Raw genomic sequence first — 14,616 nt, 5'->3', positions numbered from 1 at the left:
CAGCCCCTGTTTTGGTTATTTTTAACAAACCCTACTTGAATTTACGGAAAAAATATTAGATTCCGATTTTGAAACCTAAAGGAAGGCTTTTATTTTCTGATAGAATGATTTTCTCCAAGCTTACATTTAGGGCATTAAAATTTTTCTAGAATACCCAAACACTTGCAGAACCACATGGAACTCTCTTATGCACAAATATTTTCTAATAAAACTTCATGCAAATTTGTGAGGATTGACGCAACATGATTGCTCAGTGACTGCTGAGATACGGTGTCTATTCTTGCTGGGGTTTGCTAGGTAGACGTGTTGACAGCAGAAATTTTTATAGGACAATGTATAATGCTTGTGAGTCTACAATACAATTAAAGGCATGATGAGTATTGCTGTATTTCTTTTCCTTAATTTAATAGATTCTAAAGCAAGAAGCTATACAATTTTGATGAAAGAAAAAGTTGAGTAATTATAAACACAAAATATCAAATATAAAAAATTGTTATACAAATAGTTCCCACTTAATTGACAAATATAATTCAATTGTTATCCTATCAAATTCTATCATCAAATAAATATAAATGTTGTCTTCTTATTTTAATACCCAGAGACTTTCTCTAACTTACACTTCTTAGGGGAAAGTTTTTGCAGCTTTTACACTTTTTAGACTTTTAGAAGTATAGTACTCATCAGACATTTTAGTTTTCATCTTTTCCCCCACCCCAACCCCTGGCAACCACTGATTTTTTGTTGTCTTCATAGTTTTGCCTTTTCCAGAATGTCTTACAGTTGAAATTACACAGTTTGTAGCCTGTTCACATTGGCTTTTTTAACTTAGCAATGTGCATTTAAGGTTCCTCCTTAAATGTCTTTTCATGACTTGATTGCTCATTTCTTTTTAGTGCTAAGTAATATTCCATTTTCTAGATGTGCCGTTGCTGGGTATGATTCATTTGTAATTAATTTGCATACGGGTGACTTAGGGATTCAACTTTATCTTTCTGCGTGTGGAAATCTAATTGTGCCAGCACCATATGTTGGAGAGATTATTCTTTCCCCACTGAATTAACTCGATTCTCTTGTGAAAAGTCAGTTGATCATAGATGTATGGGTTTATTTCTGTACTCTCAGTTCTATTCCATTGATCGACATGTCTTCCTTATGCCGGCACCATAATGTTATGATTACTATACCTTTCTAACAAGTCTTGAAACTGGGATATGTGAGCCCTTTAATGCAATTTTTATTTTTCAAAAATTTTTGTCCATTTGAGGTTCACTTGCAATTCCATCTGATTTTGAGGATCAGCTTTTCCATTTCTCCTAATAGGCTATTGGAATTTTGATAGTGATTGCACTGAATCTGTAGATTGCTTAGGGAAATAATAATATATTTATAATACTGGCATTTTGTTCATGAACATGGATGTTTTTCCATTTATTTAGGTCTTCTTTAATTTCTTTCAGCAATATTTATATTTTTCAATGTATACATTTCACCTCTTTGAGTAAATTTATTGCTATGTATTTTATATTATTAATGCTATTGTAAATGAAATTTCTTTCCTAATTTCCTTTCCAGATTGTTCATTGCTGGTGTATAGAATAACAGCAGATTTTTGTGTGCCGATCTTGAAACCAGAAACTTTACTGAATTGGTTTATTAGCTATATAGCAGCTTTCTTGTGGGTTCTTTGGGTTCATGCCATCTGTGAACAGAGACAATTTTACTTCTTCCTTTCCAATTTGAATGTCTCTTATTTCTATTGCTATTTCTTATTTAATGGCTTTGTCTAGAACTTTTAGTACAATGGTGAACAACAGTGGTGAACACAGGCTTCCTTGTCTTCTTCCCCAGCCTTACGGAGAAAGCTTTCAGTCTTTCACCATTAAGTATGGTGTTAACTGTGGGTAAATGCCATGTATCATGTTAAGGAAATTTCTTCTTATGCTTAGTTTTCTGAGCATTTTTTATCATGAAAGATTTCTGGATTTTGTCAAATGCATTTTCTGCCTCAATTAAGATAACCATGTAGATTTTTTTCCTCCATTCTATCAATGTGGTATATATTACATTGATTGAGTTCCTTATGTTGAAGCAATCTTGCATTCCTAGGGTAAATCCCACTAGGTCATGGTGTATAATCTTTGGTGTACATGGTGTAACATGTAATCCTTTCAATATACTGCTAGATTAGGTTTGCTAACATTTTGTTGAAGATATTTGCATATGCATTCATAATGGATATTTGTCTGTAATTATCTAATATCTTTGGTGTCTGGCTTTCATATGGGCTGGTCTTGAAGAATGAATTAGGAAGTGTTCACTCATCTTTCATTTTTGGAAGATTTTGAGAAAGATTGGTGTTAATTCTTCTTTAAATGTTTGATAGAATTGGCCAGTGAAGCCATCTGATTCTGGATAGTAATTGGTTGGAAGGTTTTTTTTTTGAGGAAGATTAGTCCTGAGCTAACTACTGCCAATCCTCCTCTTTTTGCTTTTTTTCCTCCCCCTAAGCTAACATCTGTGCCCATCTTCCTCTACTTTATACGTGGGATGCCTACCACAGCATGGCTTTTACCAAGCGATGCCATGTCCGTACCTGGAATGCAAACTGGCGAACCCCGGGCTGCCTAGAAGTGAAAGGTGAGAACTTAACCGCTGTGCCACCGGGCCGGCACCGGTTGGAAGGTTTTTGATTACTTATTTAATCTCTTTACTTACTATACATCTGTTCAAATTTTCTATGTCTTTTTAGAATAAGTTTAGGCGTGTGTGTATTTTTAGGGATTTTTCAATTTCATCTATATTAGTTAATTTGTTGGCATATAATTTGTTCAAGTATACTCATCTTTTTTTAAAGAGATTATTAGTAATATCCCCACTTTAATTTCTGATTTTAGCTGCTTGAACCTCCTCTCTCTTTTTTCTTTGCTAGTCTACAAAAGGTTGTCAATTTTGTTGATTTTTTTAAAGAGTTAACTTTTGATTTTATTTATTCTTTGTGTTGTTTGTTTTTTCTATTCTATATCTTGTTACCTGTACTTTAATATTTCTTATTTTTATTATTTCTATTAGTTTTGGTTTTAGCTTGATCTTTTTCTAGATCTTTAAAATGTAAAGTTATGTCATTGATTTAAGACTTTCTCCTTTTTAAATATAGGTCTTTACTGCTATAAATTTCCCTTTGATCACTGCTTTTGCTGCATCCTATAAGTATTTGTATGTTGTGATTTTGTTTTCATTCATATCTAAGTATTTTATAATCTCCCTTATGATTTAGTCTTTGACTCATTGGTTGTTTAAGAGTATGTTGTTTAATTTTCACATGTTTGTGTACATTTCCATTTTCATTCTGTTACTGATTTCTAGCTTTGTTCCATTGTGGTTGGAGAAGATACTTCATATGATTTCTATAACTGTACTTATTGAGACTTGTTTTGTGGCCTACATATGTTCTGTTTTGGAGGACGTTCTATGTGCATTTAAGAAGAATATGTATTCAGCTGTTGTTGGGTGGGTTATTCTTTATATGTCTGTTAGGTCTAATTGGTTGATAGTGTTTTTCAAGTCTGCTATTTTCTCACTGGTTTTCTACCTGGTTGTTCTATCTATTGTTGAAAGTGGGGTATTGAAGTCTCCAACTGTTGTTGTAGAAGTGTCTATTTCTCCCTATTATTTGGTCAAAACTTGCTTCATATGTTTTAGGACTCTTTTGTTCAGAATATATATGTTTATAGTTAGCGAACTTCTTGATGAATTAAGTCTTTTCAATATATAGCAAACTTCCTTGTCTCTTATAACATATTTTAACTAAAGTCTACCTTGCTTGAGATTAATATAGACACCCCAGCTGCCTTTGCTTAATATTTGCATGGAAGATCTTTTTCATTCTTTCTCTTTCAAACTGTGTGTGTCTTTGGAACAAGAGTGAGTCTTTTGTAAGTAGTTTGTGTTTGGATCTTTTTAAAATCCATTCTGGCAATCTCTGTCTTTTGTTTAAAGAGTTCAATCAATTTATATTACAGTAATTTATAATAAGGATTTCTGCTAATTTGTAGTTGTTTTTTCTATGTGTTGCACCTTCTTTTTTGTGTTTCATTTTCTCCATTGCTACCTCCTTTTTTGTTTAATTGGTTTTTTGTAGTGAAATGCTTTGGATTAGAAGATAATATTGTTAAGATGATAATACTATCCAAAGTAACCTCCAGATTCATGCAATACTATCAAAATCTGAGCGACATTTTTTACCGAAATTTAAATATCTATTCTAAAATTCATATGGAATTGCAAGGGGCCCTGAGTAGCTAAAATAATCTTGAAAAGAAAAAAATTGGAAGACTCACATTTATTGACTTTGAAATTTAATATAAAGCTACAGTAATTAAAATAGTGTGATACTGTTGTAAGAATAATTATATAGACCAATGGAAAACAATAGAAAGCCCAGATATAAATCCTTACATAAATGGCCAACTGGTTTCAACAAAGTTGCCAAGACTATTCAATATGGAAAGGATAGTTTTTTCAACAAATTATGCTGGGAAAACTGGATGTCCATGTGCAAATGAATGAAGTTGGACTTTTCTCTTTTAACTTATACAAATGTTAACTCAAAATGGATCAACAGCCTAAACATAAGAGCTAAAACTATCACACTCTTGGAAGAAAATATGGGAAAAATCTTCATGACATTGGATTTGGCAACAATTTCTTGGATATGACACAAGAATCACAGGCAATAAAAGTAAAAATAGGTAAACTAGACTTCATTAGTAAGTAAAACTTCAATACATAAACGTATATAGTCAACAGAGAGAAACAAATGGGAAAAAATATTTCCAAACCATATATCTGATAAAGGATTAATATCCTGAATATATAAAGAACTCCTACAATACAATAACATAAAAAACAAACAACCCAATTCAAAAATGGGAAAAGAACTTAAATAGACATTTGTCCAAAAAAGATATACAAATGGCCAACAAGTACATGAAAAGATGCTTAACATCACTAGGCATTAAGGAAAGACAGTGCAAAACCACAATGATATATCATTTCACACCTATTAGGATAGCTATAATTTCCAAAACTGATAAAAGTTGTCAAGGATAAGATTTGAAAAGCAGTAAGCTGTTTATGAAGATGCAATTGTTTAAGTGCTTTAATGATTATCTTGATGAAGAAACACGAAATTGGAGAATCAAAACATTAAAATTAGAGAACTGAAAGAACATGGAATTGGTTCAAGAATAGACATATAACAATGGAAGAGAATCAGAGCTAACAAGGAAACTCCTACACATACATGATCAATCGATTTATGACATAACTACCACCATATTGCAGTGAAGAAAAGACCTTTTCAATTAATGATGTCGGGTCAATGAGAAATCCATCTGGAAAACAAAAATTTACTTTATCTCCTAACTGAAACAATGAGTAAAGCCAATTCTGTGAAATCATAGACTTAAGGTGAAAGGTAGAAGAATAGCTTTCCAGAAGATAACATAGGAGAATGTCTTCAATCATTTAGCTTCAAAAAATATTTCTTAAACAAGAACCATGAAGTAACCATGAAGTAAACGCTTGCTAAATTAGGCTTCATTAAAATTAGGGAATCAGTATTTGCAATTCATATGCCAAAAATAGTTTTAAATGAAATATATGATCACTTAACAATCAATAAGAAAAACAAGGACCTTGAATTAAAACACTAGCAGGGGCTGGCCCTGTGGCCGAGTGGTTAAGTTTGCATGCTCAGCTTTGGCAGCCCAAGGTTTTGCTGGTTTGTGTCCTGGGCATGGATCTAGCATTGCTCATGCTCATCAAGCCATACTGAGGTGGTGTCCCACATAGCAGAACTAGAAGGACCTACAACTAGAACATAGAACTATGAACTGGGGGGCTTTTGTGAGAAGAAGGAAAAAAAAATATTGGCAATAGATGTTAGCTCAGGGCCAATCCTTAAAAAAAAAAAATGAGCAGAATAACTAAAGAGGCACTTTACACAAAAAAGAACATCCAAATGGCCAATAAGCCTATGAGAAAGAATTCTACATCATTAGTCATTGGACAAGTGTTAATTAAAACCACAATACAATGCAAACAAACACACACTAGAATGCATTAAAAGAAAGACTGACAATGAAAAGAATAAAATGTTACTATTTTTCTAGAAAAGACCAATATGTTTTTTGCATAAAGCAAGTAATAACCACCAGAAACAGCCTTAAACCCCCATAGCCCAATCAATCAAAAAAACTTCTGAAAGCCCATCAGTGACAGCCCCATGTTTCTGGAAGTCACTTGGTCAGCAAGAACTTCATCCCACAGATCATGATTTCATGTCTAAAGTTCAATGACTAAATGCACCAGTTCTGAAAGATCACTAACACCCTGAACTTCACAGTTTCAAAATTTTTCTATAAGATTGAAAGTTTGTCATATTTAAAGACTCTGAAACTTAAAGGCCTAATTCTCCTTTGGTTTTCAAGAAACATATTCCACTTTTGGTTTCAGATATTGAGTGGTAGGCTCTTCTTCTGAACATCTGAATATGAACAATTAGAATTCTCATACATTGTTCGTAGGATGTTAAAGGTGAACAACCAGTTTGGAAAACCATTGAGAAGTAGCAACTAAAACTGAAAACATGCATACTTGTCACCCAATAATTCTAGTATTGCATATTAAAAAATAGTAACAATTGTATAATAGAGATTTTACCATCTTTATTCATTATAGCCAAAATTGGAAGCAACTCAAATGTCAATGAAGAGAATAATGGATAATTAAATTGTGATAGATTCAAATAATGGGATACAATTTAGCAAAGAAAAAGAACTAGCTACTTCTTTTTTTTTTTTTTTTTAAGATTTCATGTTTGTCCTTTCTCTCCCCAAAGTCTCCCAGTACATAGTTGTATATTCTTCATTGTGGGTCCTTCTAGTTGTGGCATGTGGGATGCTGCCTCAGTGTGGTTTGATGAGCAGTGCCATGTCCATGCCCAGGATTCGAACCAATGAAACACTGGGCTGCCTGCAGTGGAGCGCACGAACTTAACCACTTGGCCATGGGGCCAGCCCCAGAACTAGCTACTTCTGTTAACAACAGTTTGGACAAATTATCACAGATATCACACAGAGAAAGGGAAGCCAGACTTAACAAAGTACATGTGGTATGTTTTTATTTATGCAAAGTTCAAAAAGCAATAGAATTCAGAATGATAGTTATCTTTGAGATTATATGTTGGGTGGGCTGAAGCAAGACTGAGCCTCCTGGAGTTCAGGAAAAAGTCTATAGCTTGATTTGGGTTGTGAATACCCAAGTATGTACAGTTGTAGAATTTGAGTTGTATACTTAATATTTGTGCATCATATTAAATGTATGTTGTACTTCTGAAAAAATATGTAGCTAAGGGGAAAAAAGAATTACTATGAAACTGAACCTAATCAAACACAAAGAAAAATCCTACCAAATTATTTTTCTCTGGAACTAATGCAAACCAAAGACAAAGGGAATTATTAAAATAGTCACTAGAAAAAGATACTCTACCTTTAAAATCAGATGTAAAATGGACACCTGACTTCTATAGAATAATGTTGGGTCAAGGCTCCATTTATCTCCTTGCTTTCATAAGCATCAACTCTCACCAGAAAGCCATCAAATCAATTGATGTTCCTGACATTGGTGTTAGCTCATTTCTGTATCTAAAAGTCTTTGAAGTACTTGGATTTCTCCTCTTCCCTTGTGCACCATTACCTGCCAAAAAGCTACAAATACCTTTACAGAGAATTGAAGGACTGTATGCTGAAATTACTTGCACTGTTTTTTAGCCCTATTCAATGGGACCCAGCCTCTAGCCATTGGGTTGTATCTATGAAGTGGCTCAAACCTCAAAATAGAGCAAGAGACCAAAATTTTACATTGCGATGGCTGATAATATCTTTCAATTTTTCTAATTCTACAATTTGAGCAAATTTTAGTCATCTGACTGACTATCTTGGCCCTGAAAGTTGATTTACTAATCAATGCCTGAGCTCCCTCGTAAGTCAAGGCAACCTGAATGCCGCTTCCTCATTGCTTAAACTATGCTGCTTTGCATGGTTAAAGAGACAATTGGTCTTTACAGTCTGAGACCCTAGGACTCCCACTAATATCAGGCATTCCAACTCCATGACAGCAGCCTCCTTTGTCATTCTGGTCTCCAAAGAACAGGTGCTACTAATCTCAGAGAAGCAATTGTCCCCATCACTAGGGCATTTCCAATGGCTTCAATCTATTAATATTCTTCTGGCTTGTTGTTTTTCTTTTTCCTATATCTAATGATGTCTTCCTATTAGAATGCAAATATGACTAGAACTTAACGAAGATTATTGTCAGACTGAGGAAACTACTTTTTTTTTTTAATTTCAAAAGAATGCTAAATTTTCTACTACCAAGAGATTATGACCTGATATTGAACTCATTGCTTCCTATCTGATAAGTGACTCAAGGGTGAAGTCACTGTTAGAATACTCACATGATGTCGAATTCAAGAGGCCCTATTGTCTTACACTGGTGATCTAGTGGTTACGATTTGGCACTCCCACTTCTGCAGCTGGGTTTGTTTCTCTCATCTGTGGGTTGTTGTACTGTGGCAGTTGTGTGTTGCTGTGAAGCTGAAAGCTATGCCGCTGGTACTTCAAATACCAGCAGGGTCATCCATGGTGGACAGGTTTCATCAGAGCTTCCAGACTAAGACAGACTAGGAAGAAGGACCTGGCCACCCACTTCCAAAAAAACTGGCTGTGAAAAGCAGTGGCATAGTGGCAGAAGGTGAGAAGATGGTGCAAAAAGACCAGGCAGGATTCCACTCTGCTCTACACAGGGTCACTATGAGTTGGCATCAACTCGGTGGTACTAACAATAAATTGTCTTGCATTTATAAATCTTTTCCATGAAAGATACCGTGCCAAATTCAGGAGTCTTTTTCTGACTAGATGGTTTAGTTTCTCTTAATTTCATTTTGACAGATACTGTGCATGTATCCTCAACAATACTTATTTCTGACCACTGCTGTAGTTCAAAGAAACGTACTTGGAAGGATACGTTTTACTGGTAAAGTACATTTTGCTCTTGCTTGCTCTAGGACCTGTCTAAAAAATGTGTCTGTTGTAAATTGAATAATACTGAAGAGTGTGGTCGTGAATTGACCTTTCTTTGGGGACTTTATCCATGCTCTTTCGAAATAACCTCTACAGAAAAAGAGTTAAACAGCTACTTTGACTTCTTGTGAATACTATTTGCACACAAATCAAATATTCCAGCTTCACATATATCTTTTCCTTACTTCATTTGCTTAGTTTAGGCTGAAAGGTAGTCATCCATTGAAACAAATTTATGCCCTAAAAAGCATAGCTAACACAGTTTTACCATAGAAACACACACAAGAAACAAAAGGCAATTTATACAAAGTCATTTACAAGTTATTTAAGGTGTATTTGCTTAGTGTAGAAGAGAACTGTTTTGCTAATTAACAGTTACTATTTCTTGAGACTATTTTCTTTTAGCTATTACATGTATTTTTTCTCATATGTGCTTCTATTGCCCTCTTTTTTATCTTAAATATATATGTAAGCTGCTTTTTTACGATTCTACAGTTTTAACTGTTAGTCTATGCAGTGCTTTTCAACAAATAGGAGCTGTAAGCTAATGAACGTTTTGTTTTCTTGCTTAAGTTTTACTCAAATATATTCAGAGCTCCTCCATCAAATACAAATTTAAATAGAAATTCAGAGAAAAATAATTACAGATTAAAACTTTAGAAATCATACCTTGATTTTTTTTGTGGGGAGAGGAGGACATTTAGCTGACAGATTTAACTGAAGTAATATCTTGCACTTACGGATTCTGAGTCAAAACAAATCTAACTATTATTTTAAGGCATTTTATCACTTTCCATGGCATTTTTTTTCCTGCTTGTTTACTAATTTAGAAATTTGGATTTGTGTTCACGAATACACTTTATTCATGAGATAGAAAAATTATGTATATAAGAAGTGCGTAAGTAGCAGTTGGCAAATTATAAGGTACTAACTAATAAACTTAGTAAAAGTGATAACTTAGATCTCAACAAAAATTTGTCAAGTGATTTTGTTCTTTGAAAAAGCTTAGGATCAAATTATATAAAATACTCTTTCAATCAGTGTTCCAGTTTTTCTATGATACACACTAGCTTCCTAAACTAGTTTTGCTGAGAAACCACTATTTCAAAGGCAGTATTCACAAAACCATATCTCTTGATCCTTTTATTCTTTTTGTCAAAACCTTATCCTTAATAAAAAAAATTAAACTATGACAAAAAATGATACCTATTGTAGTACTCCTCTTATCACACGGTTTTATACCACTGAGAAAATATTTAAATACTTTATGGTTTGTTTTAATATTTGTAATACAGGAATGATACATATCTGAAGTGGTGTGCTGATAATTGTCTAAAACCTGACTTTTGATGAGGGGAGACTGATTTGTAGTGTTTGGCAATTTTGTGGTATAAATGACACTACTGAAAGGAGAATTGGAAAGAGATACATACAGTACACTCATGCAAGCTGGTGTGAGCTGCCTCCGGCACAGCAGTCTCTACCTCAAAGAGGAGTTGTGAGGGAGTTATATAATATTTTTTCTTCAAGAATTATGCATATGATGATGTTATGCAACAATTTATTATAATTTAGAAGTCTACAACTCTAAATTATAGACTCCTTTAATCCTCATTACTCATAGTTTTGCTTACTTGTTGATTCTACTGCTTGAAAGACCCCCCTTCCTATGTTTTCTTAGGGTATCTTTCAGCTTTCATGAGGTAGTTTATTGATACTGACAGGGATAGCAGAAATAGAGAGGAGCTGAGTAACCATAATGGAGACGAAATTAACAAATTTATGCTAATGAAGAATTATAGTACAATTTCAAGGCAGCACACCACTAAAAGTAGGGGAGATCTAAGATTAAGATTAAGATTTCCATCATATAAAAAGCAAAAACTAGGAAAGGCATAGAAAATGAAATTTAATATAAGAATTTGACTTTAGCCAATTATGCCAGTGGGTTAAACATTATATGTTCCTTTTTCATCTGGTTAGGCCTGATTTCAGAAAGGCAGACAGTTGGAAAAGAAACATGGGCATGTAGTGAGAAAGAACAAGGAAAAGATGAAACCTGCGAGATAAAGCTGGAACCTGTGTTGGTCTCCCACTGCCTCTAAGCTGCCAACATTGGTGATTCAGATAACCTGCAGGAGAAGCTGACCACTTTCATCATGAACTAAATATGCACCTGTTCCAGGAGTTGGCGAAGCTGAAGGAAGACATGAGGGCTCCTGGAGGAGCTATAGACCCAGATGCTTTTGCAAAACTACAGAGTGAGTTTGCATTTCAGCAAAAATTTATGAGCAACAACGGGATCTGGTGACTGTACCCACCTTCCTAGTATGGTTGCTGCTTCACTTCTGCCCGGCAAACCTCATGCAAGTTCACTTGGCTCGTGGTCACCAAGAATAGTATATGGAAGATAATTCTTTGAGAGGAAACATTTACCTATGCAACCTAAAATTTCTTCAGAATGTAAGTGGCTTTCAGATGAGCTTGTCCATTGATAACATCCTGACAAGAAGGATAGGGGATAGGAAGCAGTGTTACAATCCCCAAGTGTGGCACTGCTTCTAAGGACAGTGTGACCACAAGTCAGCTGCCAGACTACCTCCATCATTATGGTTTTGATCCTGTCCACCGATCACAACTGAGTTGTCTTCAGATCTGCCAGTGTGCTTCATCCAGCTTCCATAATCAATTTTAATCTAAGACAGTTGATTCTTAATTCTTTCCAGATCAGCAGCCTTTAAGAAGTCCTGCACTAAATCTCAACCCAAATAACGATGGTGGTGATTAATGGAATCAATTAGATTTTCTTCTCTTGAGTAGAACAAGATGTAGGTTAGTCATTTACTTAATTTCTAGTAGAAGAAAGAAGCTAAAAGTCATGAAGAAAATATAATGAGAAAGCAGTAGAAGACTTGTACAAGTGAAATCCATGGATAAACAGAAATAATGCCAAAGCAGAAGATTTAAGCAGGAACAATACTCCTGATTGATAACCATAACTCATAGATTATCTGCTAAGCAACTATTGCTTTTATCTGCAGGTCTAGAGCAGAAGGCTTTACAAATGAATGGCTAATTTAAGGCTTTGTGAATATTTGGGATTAGTGGTTTATGAGTGCTTAATGCGTACTTGGTTCTTTTATTCTTCCCTATGTTGAGCACACAAACAAGTTAACTTATTTTAGCTATTTCTAATATATTTTATAAGCTACTTGATTCTATTTATAGAGTCTCCTATTTTCTATAGTAGAACTGAATAGTCTTAAATAATATAGCAAATATATATTACATGTTGGATTTTTTTCTAATTGACACTAATTATATATTAAAAGATTTTTTCATCAGAGAAGAAAAGGATATTTAAAAGAACAAAAATATATTTAGGTTTTAGTCATGCTAAACATAGTTTTTAAGAGAATGCATTATTTAAAAGACTGTATTCAAAAGGAAGTGAAGAGGCATTTCCAGAATGGTAGAGTAAGGGCCTCTATAAAGCTGCTCTTCCGTAAAGCAATTAGAACACTAGAAAAATTGTCAAAATCAACATTTTCAGACCTTTGCAAATTGATCAAAGGCTTTAAATAATCTGAGAAGCGTTTCTTCAAAAAATGTAGCTGACTCCCAGTAGCAAAAGAACTTTGTGGCATTTTAACTTGCCTCATTACCATCCCCCTCTTTCCAGATCTGTATTAGCCTTAAAACACAGCAGTCTTACACCCATGACAACTGTGAAAACAAGCAGCCTACCAGCCACTGGAGGTGACAGAATGGCATTGGGGCTCCCCTAACACTTCATCCCCAGATAACTATTTGATCTGTCTGGAATCACTCTGACAAAAAACCCATTCATAGGAATTGTCTTTATTTGACCTGACTCAGAGCTCCTTCAATGAGAAATCTTATTCCCAAAGCATTTACTGAAAATAATTAGCCTGAAATTATTTAACATTGCAACTGCCCTAGATGGTGACACTATTTTTGGCAAACAAAAGGCTTCCTACAATAGTTAAAAGGATGATTGAGGGAACAAGATGTCCATAGTGGGCTTTGGAAAGGAGAAGGCTATATTCATGTGCAGATTATACTCATGACCAGCAAAGACCTGAGAAAGCCCTAATCTCTAATGTTTGGCTGACCTTGAGGCACTTGGCAAACAAGAAGTGGGGACTGAGGTAGAGTTGCAGACTGCTGGAGCCTTGAAGGGGTGTCACACCACAAACACACAGAGCCCCCTGGAAAACGAGGGAGATATATTCGCAAAGGCATTTGATCATTGGCTGATGAATAACAGCGAAGCAGAGACTTCAGAAGCTGCACATGACAACAATTACAGACATTACAGAATGAGTCCAGAAAATCATTAAACAAACAAAGAGCAACAATAACAACACAAACAACAATAACAACAAACTTTGTTGATAGATTATTCTAAAGTCCAGAGTTGCCACATTTTTTTAATGTCCACTTTTCAATAACAAAATATAAGACATACAAATAAATAGGAAAATATAGTCCAAAAACTTGAAAAAAACCACAATAGAACTATACTAGATGAAGCCCATCTGTTGGAATTATTAAACACAGTATTTAAGTCAAGTATTACAAATAGCTTGAAATAACTACAGAAAATCTTGTTTAGACAACCAAAAGACAATGTGAGAACAGTGTCCTACTAAACAGAGGATTAAAATAAAAAGTTAGAAATTATTTAAAATAACCAAATAGGAAATCTGAGTTGAAAAAGAGTAAAATAACTAAAGCTAGAAAATCACAACAGCAGATTTGAACTTGCAGAAGAGAAAATCAGTGAATTTAAAGATAGGTGAATTGAGAATATTTAGTCTGAGGAACAGAAAGAGAAAGTACAAAGAAAAATAAGCAGACACTCAGAGACCTATCAGACAACACCACTTGTACCAACTTACACATCATTGGAGTGCCAGAGATAGAAAAGACAGAAAGAAAAAGAAAGAATATTTAAAAAGTAATGTCTGGGCCAGCTCTGGTGGCCTAGTGGTTAAGTTCAGTTCCTGAGTGTGAACCTACACCACTTGTCAGTGGCCATGCTGTGGCAGTAGCTCACATACAGAAAAAAGAGGAACACTAGCAACAGATGTGCGCTCAGGGTGAATCTTTCTCAGGAAAAAAAATAAAATAAAGAAATAATGTCTGAAAACTTAAGTATACATATCAGTGCATATATATATAATATGTATATTTATAATCATATTTGTTTTTTGCTGAGGAAGATTCAAAATAACTGAAATACATCTATAAAACACTCCACCTAACAAAAGCAGAATACACATTCTTCAAGGGCACGTGAAACATTTTCCAGGAAGACCATAAGCTAAGACATAAACAACTACCAATAAATTGAAAATGATTGAAATCATGCACAGTATTTTCTAAAACCACAATGGAATGATATTAAAAATCAATAATAAAAGGAAGTTTGGAGTAGTCACAAATA

General features: G+C 34.3%; 1 long non-coding RNA gene across 2 annotated transcripts in view; it reads left to right on the top strand.

Moving 5' to 3' along the window:
• Positions 1-8,629: 8,629 nt before the first annotated feature.
• LOC138923467 (uncharacterized) overlaps positions 8,630-14,616 on the top strand; it is a 50,110-nt gene continuing 44,123 nt past the window's right edge. For both annotated transcript variants that reach the window (XR_011437112.1, XR_011437111.1), the window contains exons 1-2: positions 8,630-8,814; positions 9,012-9,096. This is a non-coding gene — a long non-coding RNA (uncharacterized lncRNA). The remainder of the gene's footprint in view (positions 8,815-9,011; positions 9,097-14,616) is intronic.

Source organism: Equus caballus, chromosome 3 (assembly GCF_041296265.1).
Source record: "Equus caballus isolate H_3958 breed thoroughbred chromosome 3, TB-T2T, whole genome shotgun sequence".
Taxonomy (NCBI): domain Eukaryota; kingdom Metazoa; phylum Chordata; class Mammalia; order Perissodactyla; family Equidae; genus Equus; species Equus caballus.
The sequence above is the reverse complement of the archived record's forward strand: the minus strand, read 5'-3'. Positions and strand labels throughout refer to the sequence as shown.